This window comes from Enhydra lutris, unplaced genomic scaffold (genome assembly GCF_002288905.1).
Source record: "Enhydra lutris kenyoni isolate GAN:26980312 unplaced genomic scaffold, ASM228890v2 scaffoldscaffold54, whole genome shotgun sequence".
Classification (NCBI taxonomy): Eukaryota; Metazoa; Chordata; class Mammalia; order Carnivora; family Mustelidae; genus Enhydra; species Enhydra lutris.
The window spans coordinates 13,426,468-13,434,831 of record NW_019154138.1 but is presented as its reverse complement, the minus strand read 5'-3'; the positions used below and the strand labels follow the sequence as shown (position 1 = coordinate 13,434,831).

Genomic DNA, 8,364 nt, shown 5'->3' with positions numbered 1-8,364 from the left:
CGCAGGTGAGACTCGGGAGAGGCAGCTCGCGGGTACCTCCTCCGCACGCCTTTGACCAGCTGCCAGCTCCCTCCTCGCAGAGCTCGGCCCTCCGCGGGCTGCGCGCGCGGCACGGAAGGGCGCATCTTCAGCCGGGGCTCTGGCGGCGGAGACGCGCGGGGCGTGCTCGGGAGCCAGGAGCGAAAAGTTGGGCGCCCACTTGGAGCGGGGAAGAGCGAGCAAGCGCGCGGCAGCCGAGGGGGAAGGCAGGGAGGGGGCGGGGAGGGAGGGGAACTGCTTACATGAATTTCCAAGTGGTAGACCTGCCTCTGCGCTCTGCCCAATGAGATCCGTCAGGGGAGGCACCCGGTTCACTTTTCCACATCACTTCACAGTTACATTTGGCAGGCAGGCGGGCTCGCACGCTGGAGCGCTCAGCCCACAATTAGTGGATTTATTCGGAATCTCCTTGCTTCCTCGAATCTCCTCCGCCGTTGCCGGTCTGTGCACAGACGGTCCCGCGCACGCACCCGCTCGCTGCACTTCGGGTTGCGGACACCCCGAGCCCAGCGCGCCCGACCCGCGTCTCCACACCGAGCCCCGCAGCTCCGAGAGGCATGAACGGAATCCGGAGGCGTCTGCCCAGCGCGCGGGAACCGCTCGGTGCTCGCCGCTCTCGGGAGTCGACCCCGAGCCCCTGCAGCCGTTTGTGAGCCAGGAGGCTTGGCATTCGCCAGCGCGGAGACCCTCAAGAGTAAGTGGTTCCCCCTGCCCCTCGTTTTCCTCCAAGCGCTGAGGACCCCGAAAGGACCGTTTCCTTTAAGAATCCCCCTACCCCTTCGGACACCTCGCGAGTCTCTTACCCCACCCCCCGCCTCCCCCCTGCCGCCCCCATGGTGGACGCGGGTTCCAAGCCCAGGCGTGGGGGTGAGCTGCGTCTTCTTTCTTGATATGCACAGCTGACGGGCTCTGCCTGATGATTTGGCAAACTGCTCCTGACAGTAGATTCTAGGGAGTAGCAAGCGGGCTGTGCGTCTTTAGTTGTTCAGTGGGTCTCCCTCTCTGCGGTCGCCTGGCGATTTCGCCGCCTCGCCAGGCAGGCAGGCGACGCTGCAGCCGCGCGCCTTCACTGCAGGGTCCGTGCGGTGAATGGGAAACACCCGCCGCTGGTACTCAGGAGGGTGCGAGCCCGAGAGGAAAGGAGGCGAAGGGGCCTGGTTGCCCCTTTGCTGCTTTGGTGTATCTCCCGATCCCCGAAGACAGGGAGGGCGACCCCCGCCTGGGGGCTGCGGGCCGCGCGACCCAGCAGCGAAGAGCCCCAGCGCGAGGCTTTCCCACAAGTGGCTGCTCCAGCTGGCGAGGCGTGGTGCCCGCTGCAAACTTGCTGGCTCTCGAGCCGCTCCGCGGCTCTGCAGTCGCCGAGACGCTGGCCCGAACCCAGGCAGGACCCCACAAGCGGTGTCCTTTACGAGCCAGCGAGGCAGCCCTCGCCGAGGCCCCCTGAGCCGGGGACTCCGTACGGTCTCTGCCAGCGCCGGCTGAGCGGGCAGCTGCGCGGTCTGGCATCTCCCTGCTCCCTATCTGCGAGCACTTGGGGGGTGGGGGGCGCACTCCTTGCCGGCAGAGAGGGCTGTCGCCCGGGTTCTGCCAGCGCGTAACAGGTTCGTAAGGGACCCACTCCCCTTCTCCCAGGTTCCAAGCCAGGCAGGGAGACGGCGAAGACCTGCCGCCGCCAACGCGGATGCCAACAGGTACCCACAGTTTCCTCCGCTTTCCGTCTCTCCAAGACCAAAGCGTTTCCCACCCAATCTGGTAAAAGCCTCAAAGTTTTGTTATGGTTGACCCCTTCCCCGCAGGCCCTGAGGCGGCGGCTCGTGCAGGGCTAGCCGTTTGCCTCCGCGGGCGGAGGTGGCAGCTGTTTGCTTGGGCTGCTCGATGTAAGAAATCAAACAGCATTAATTGTTTATTGTTGCAAACGCGCAACATTAGTCCGTAATGGAAACCCAGGCTGGCAGCTGCTCACTTCAGGTCCAGTTAAAGAACAGAGCTTCTAACCAAGCCAGCGCGAGCAAGACAAGGTCCTTGCAACTTTACCACCCCTTCCTGAAGATTCCACAAGAGTTTCCTCTTTAAGAGGCACAATCCGACCGTCCCTTAGCGCGCCCGGGCTGCTAATCAGATCAGCCGGCGGCTTGCTTCGCACCTGGTCGCACGGTTCGCGGGCTGACGGCGGGAAGGCGGGGGCTTCGGAGGAGGTATGCGGGAGCTCTGCCCTCTCGGGTCGGGTACCGTCGCCCAGCAGAGAGGAGGGACCGGGGTCGGGTCGGGGCCGCTGTGAAGCGCCGGTCCTCTTCACAGTGCTCCTGACAGCCATCTCAATGGTTAACAACCCTCCCGGGGTTGTCACCTCCAGGCTTCATTATGGGAGCTTTTCAACTGGAAAACTATATGTGGGAAAGAGGTATTTATGTAAGATTTGAGAGTGGGATTTTCCATCCATTCAACCTCGCCGCTGTACCTCACTGCATGCAAAATGAGCCCTGTCTTTCAGGCTCAACACAACTGAAATTTCTGCCCTGCTGTTGCCTTTCATCAGCTGTGTCCAGTTTTGCAGGCGTTTTTAATCTGGTGTGTGTGTGTGTGTGTGTGTGTGTGTGTGTGTGTGTGTGTGTGTGATGTGTAACACAGAGAGGGAGAGAATTTTATTGAGAGGCCTGATACCTTTGAAGGATGTTCTCTAAGGGCTACATTTTTCCCCCCCTCAAAGGGAGTTCTCCATAATCATCCTGTCCAGACATGTTTTCCACTTCCTTGAGCTCTGTGGCTGAAAGAAATTCTAGGTCTATCCCTCTTATTAAATAATAATACTCATAATAATAATAATCTAGAATTGTGCTTTAGCAGATTTGAAGATCCCCATTACATGGTCACTTCATGCTGGAGCTGTTGCATGATTTTAAACCACCTTTGGTATATATATGTACATATATATATATATATATATTTTTTTTTTTTTCCTGGACTCTGAAGAGCGCTTAGACTCTGTTTTCTCTGAAAACAGAGAAGAGCTTCTCCAGCAACTCCAGGGATTGCTTTATTGAGGGCTGCCCAGTGTAGTTCATCTTCTTCATTCCATTCCCCCCCCCCCCCCCCGCCACCACCAGCCAAATGAGTGTCAGGGTATCCTGTGACCATCACAAATGGGCCACATATTTTAGAGACGCTGGCTAATGGTCTCTGAAATTTGTGCTGTAATGCTGTCATTTAAACTTTTACTCTTTCTCTCCGGCAACCTGGATCTTGTATTTCCAATTATTATTACAATTATAAATCACTTCTGCTTTATAATCCACAATCTCCCCAAACTCTCAAGATTTCATTTGGGTAAATCTCTCTATGCAAGCCTCTTACCTTTTTTTTCCCCACTGCATTTTTGGTGCCTAGGATGCATTTTTTGAGTTCTTGAAGGGATTACGAGTTTTGCCGAACAATTTTACAGCAGCCCTCGCTAGAATAGCAGCTCCATTTGCTTGCTTTACACATATCAACTCTAAAGGAAAGGAGGTCTTCAACCTGAAAGTAACTTTATTGGGACATCATGTAGAACTCTGTCCAGACAACTCTTCTAACGCAACCCCTTACATCAGTACTGGGCACACTTTAGCCAATGGTGGTATGCTCAGTGTAAAAACAAACAACCCATAAAACATACTCAGCAGGATGGAACAGAGCACGTGAGGCAGCATTTGTAAAGGCTGTTGTTTGAGCGTACTCATGACACAACATTTCCTTGTAAACTGTGCACAAATTTAAGGTCTGATACTTCTGGCTAGCAGGGAACGTCAGATTTTGGAGCAAAGCAGGGAAACTCCAAAGAATGAGGGTATAAGGATTCTATTCAAGAATTTGTACTTTAGGGTTTTGCTCTCCTGGTTCCTCTCCTTGTTCATTGGTGAGGAGAAAGGAACGCTCGTGTAGAGAAAAGTTGGAATCGATGCTTCACCAACTGTTCAGAAAACCTTATAAGTAAATTAATGCTTTAAGAAAAAAAAAAATCCTTCCTTCTCCTACTCAAGGTGGCACACCTCCGGCTTCATCAGCATCCCAATCTGAGCAAATTTTCCATGCAAAACCAGAAGCGATTTTCAGGGATAAAATGACATTCGGTTTATATTTCCCATCACATTTTTCTGGTCCATCAGCAGAGTTCTATGTTTGACAAATCAAGGAACGGGCATAATCAGAGTAGCCTTTTAATTATGGATGTAGTCTAAAGTCTTAAGACTTTCTTTTAAAAATGTTGTGCTCAGTGATGCTGCTGATGGTGGCTTCAGTCATTTGATATTGCTTACAAAGTTAGAGAAACAGGAAAAAAGGCACAATTTTTTTGGGTTTGGTTTTGTTTTCAGCACTGTTGCGTTCCCAACTGACATGGACTAATTTTGCTTTTTCAGTTTAGGAAGAGACTCCTAACTTTGGTGTATTATACAACACCCACAGTGTCAGAATTAAACCACGGCCGGTCTTCGTTGCTCTGTATTGTTTGTGGTCCACACTCCTCCACAGATATGAACATACATGCACACAGATACAGGAAATTTACTTCTACAAAACTTCAAAACGTACCTAGACAACTCACTCATTTGATGGGTCAAGTCTGAGAGTTTTATCATGATCCATTTGCCGTTTCATCTGCCCTGGGTTATTTGATTTTCCCCTCCTGGCTTCTTAAATTTGTACATTGACCAGTGTCTTTAAAAAAAAAAAAAAAATGCGGTACTGGAATTTTTTTCACCAGAATCCCATAATTTTATATTTGTGAAATAGAACAATATTGTGATGGAACAAGGTTGTCCTCTGAACTGGTGTGCCTTAATTAACCAAAGAGCTATTAGTCTTCTCTCACTTAATTCCCATAGAAAGTTGTGATGAGCAATATATTTCTGCTGAACTGTTGGTTCTTGCCTCTGGAACCGGCTTCAGATATAACCATGAGGAGAAAATTAGTTGAACCTGGCAACTTCAAAAGGTCAGAAAAGAAATCAGTTCAAGGGATGCCATTCAGCTGTTTCTCCCATGTACTGCCTCTAGCTAAATCTTCCAATGCCACTTCATGGCAAAGCGATAGGACCAATACTGTTTCCTTTCTCTGTCGTGTCCCAAGCTTTTATTTCCTGAGTTTTAAATAGCATATGCTCTTCCTTATCATAAATATCCTCCACCTTCTTGCTTTTAGAAGTCTTGTTATTTTTTAAGTTCTGTTGCTATGTAGAAATATATAGATGTGGTTTTCTATATCTCTTTGGAAAGCATCATAAAAGAATAACACTTGGGTTGAGAACCTTCAAACTTCCCTGCCCTCTCTACCAAAGACATGCTAAAATGATGGTTAGTTGAGGCTAAGCGCAGAGTTAGTGCTAAGTATACATTTATTTAATGCGTCGACAGTTAGCAAAGACTGCCCCCTTTCCCTTTACTAGGAGATTTTCACTAAAGGCTAGGGTGGGATAATATCCAAAGTCTGGTATGGTGACTGACTGCCTCGATTTTCTCTATAGAAATTGGAAAAATTGTCCTAAGTTGATCTTTAGATAGTACTTTTCTCTTTTTTTAAATCAAGTTTTTCACGTTCCACAAAGCGTATTTTTTCCTCCCTCGAAGTCACTTGTTAAATGCTATGGGAACATAAAAGCGTAATTCAGCTTTGTAAAAAGGAGAATGCCTTCAAGACCAGACTTACATCAAGAATGCTATTAAACTGTGTGGGATGCAAGTTGTGTTTTATTGGGGAGAATACTCTAAATTATGGAAGTGTCACATGTGTAACTCCGTGTCCGTACCTTCCCCTTGCTGGAGATGTAGAAAATAACCGAGGGAAGGACTTTTCCTTCTTTGCTCCTTCTCTCCCTCCCTCTTTGCCTCTCTTTAGTATATTTTATATTTCAATGGAACAGTTCATGTTAACCTCATGTGAACTGCAAGTCAGAACATCTTGGAAGACAATTCTGTACTCCTCTCTGCTGAGTTACCAGCAGGACTCCTGGCACTCACATGTACACAGACGAAAAGAATGTATTATCCGTGGTAAGGTCTTTCTGTGGATGTATTTATTCATGTTTTAAGCATGTTGAATATATTGCAAAGGGATAGTAAGTGGAATCTTATTCTATAGATGTCATTAAATGAAAATGTTATAGCACATCCATGTATTATTACATGTTATAATGTAACTTTTTCCACGCATTGCTTCTTGTTAGATGGATTAATGTATAAAATATGATTATTTGATTCCTGATGTGACACAAATAACATAAGTAGATGAAGCAGTGGTAGAAATGTCATAAGGGAATGCTTTTCTTACGCATGCAAATTCATCTCCAGAATTTGATATAAAGATTACAAGGACACATTCTCCTCCTTATTTCTCTATGGCTATTTCAGCTTGACAAACAATTTAATTTTCTCTGTTCAAGTATTTCCTTCTTCATATTGGGGATGCTCAAAAATATGAAAAAGTTAATTTGTACCTATTTTGATTAGAATGGTAACACATACTTGTGTTTGTCTTATTTTTGAATTTCACTAAAATGCAGTGGGTGAAGATGATATTCCTAGTATACTACGTAGGAGAGTATACTGAAGGTAGTATACTTAGAATCCATGTAAGCACTTTGATTAATTTCAGGACCTAAGCATTCTACATTATATCTAAGTATTATTTTTGTCAAATGATTGCTGGTACCCATTCCATCATCTGTGTCCATAGTTCATGGTAATAGTGTCAGTGGGTGGTTTTTAAGCTATAAAGTCTTTTAAACATGAAAGGATGACCGTAAGGTGCGCTCATAAGGGTGGTCCCTACACGGTATGATCTAATTGACAGAATCTTGACTTATTATGCTGGGATACTTGGCTGCATTTCAGGTCCAGTATTACAGACCCTATAGTCTTGGTTATGTGATATAACTGATTTTAACCATTTCCCCATTATATAAGCGAAGGGAGAGCTTTTGATTTTTAGCCATCATCAGTAATGCCAATATTTACTGAAATAAATGGAAAACCTTTGTTGAATACTTTTGGGAGAAGACACTATCTGAACCTAGTCTCTGCTTAGCATTATCTTCACTCAGCAAATTTCTGAATAGTGTTCAGAAATCATTTTGGCCTCATCTTTGTGTTAATAGGGACTCCCCACTTGGGCCATTCTCATAAGGTAGATGATTATGAAATGCAACAGATTTTTTTTTTTTTTTTGTAAAAGTACCTGGCCAATGAAATGTTTGCCATGGAGTGGTTAAAATTGGGTCGTAGTGCAATTATACTATACGATATAGCAGGCTGTGTTTTTCACTGAGTATTTATCAAGTGAGTTTAATGCTTGTGTGTTGTCCTCTCAGCAGAAAATAGTGAAAGACAATGCCCTGTGTTCAATGGAAAGAGCAGACATGGTTGGCTCTTGGGAAAGGGATAAAAATACTGCCCTTTAGAAGCTTAATAGAACTATGAAGTCATTAATTGTGTGTTAGCTGTGGATAAGAAAAACTATTTATAAAATGTTTAATTCATATCCAACATGGTTCCTTTCTCTCTCTCTCTCTCTCTTTTTTTTAAAGAAGAATGGGAAATTCTTTTATTTGCTTGTCTAAATAGAATGCTGGGATTTCCCCCAGTGATATACACAGCAAAAAATTGAAATGAAGTATTTAAAAAAATCGAGTCTTTGTAAAGCACATGGAATATTCAATAAATGGTGGCTATTACTGGACATTGATAGAGCTTTATATGCTTTAATTTTTCCACAATCCCTCAAGTTAGAGAGTATGAAACGCAGAGCATCAGTTCCCTCAGCAGCCACAATTGAGATACATTTCCCCATATCTTATGAATTAAAGGACAGTGATTCAGGGGCGCCTGGGCAGCTCAGTCGTTAAGCGTCTGCCTTCCGCTCAGGTCATGATCTTAGGGTCCTGGGATCAAGCCCCACATTGGGCTCCCTGCTCAGCAGTAAGCCTGCTTCTCCCTTTCCCTCTGCTTCTCCCCCTGCTTGTATTCCCACTCTTGCTGTCTCTGTCGAATAAATAAAATCTAAAAAAAAAACAAAACAGTGATTCAAACTACTTTTGACTCCACACTCAGTGTTTTCAACCTCTGTGTCATGGAGCTTCCCTTGTTCAGCTCTCTTACTAATCGGCAAGGGTAAGGATGATTTCTGTTGGTTACTGTGATTTAAAGCATTTTGGTTCACAACCTTGGGGGTGCCCAGAATGAACTCTGAAACTGGCCTCTGTACACAAAGGGCAAGGAGTGACCAAAGAAAGCAGAACAGTCCCGACGTGTAGGTGGCAGTTCTAATACGCAAGGGAACTCACATATGTGGCTTTC

At 46.1% G+C, this 8,364-nt stretch overlaps 1 protein-coding gene across 1 annotated transcript in view; it reads left to right on the top strand.

Moving 5' to 3' along the window:
- The first annotated feature begins 612 nt into the window (after positions 1 to 612).
- The window catches only part of LOC111157364 (cadherin 8), a 448,629-nt gene continuing 440,877 nt past the window's right edge, over positions 613 to 8,364 (top strand). Inside the window, exon 1 of the mRNA XM_022518712.1 lies at positions 613 to 733. The gene's annotated coding sequence lies outside the window, so the exon portion shown is untranslated. The remainder of the gene's footprint in view (positions 734 to 8,364) is intronic.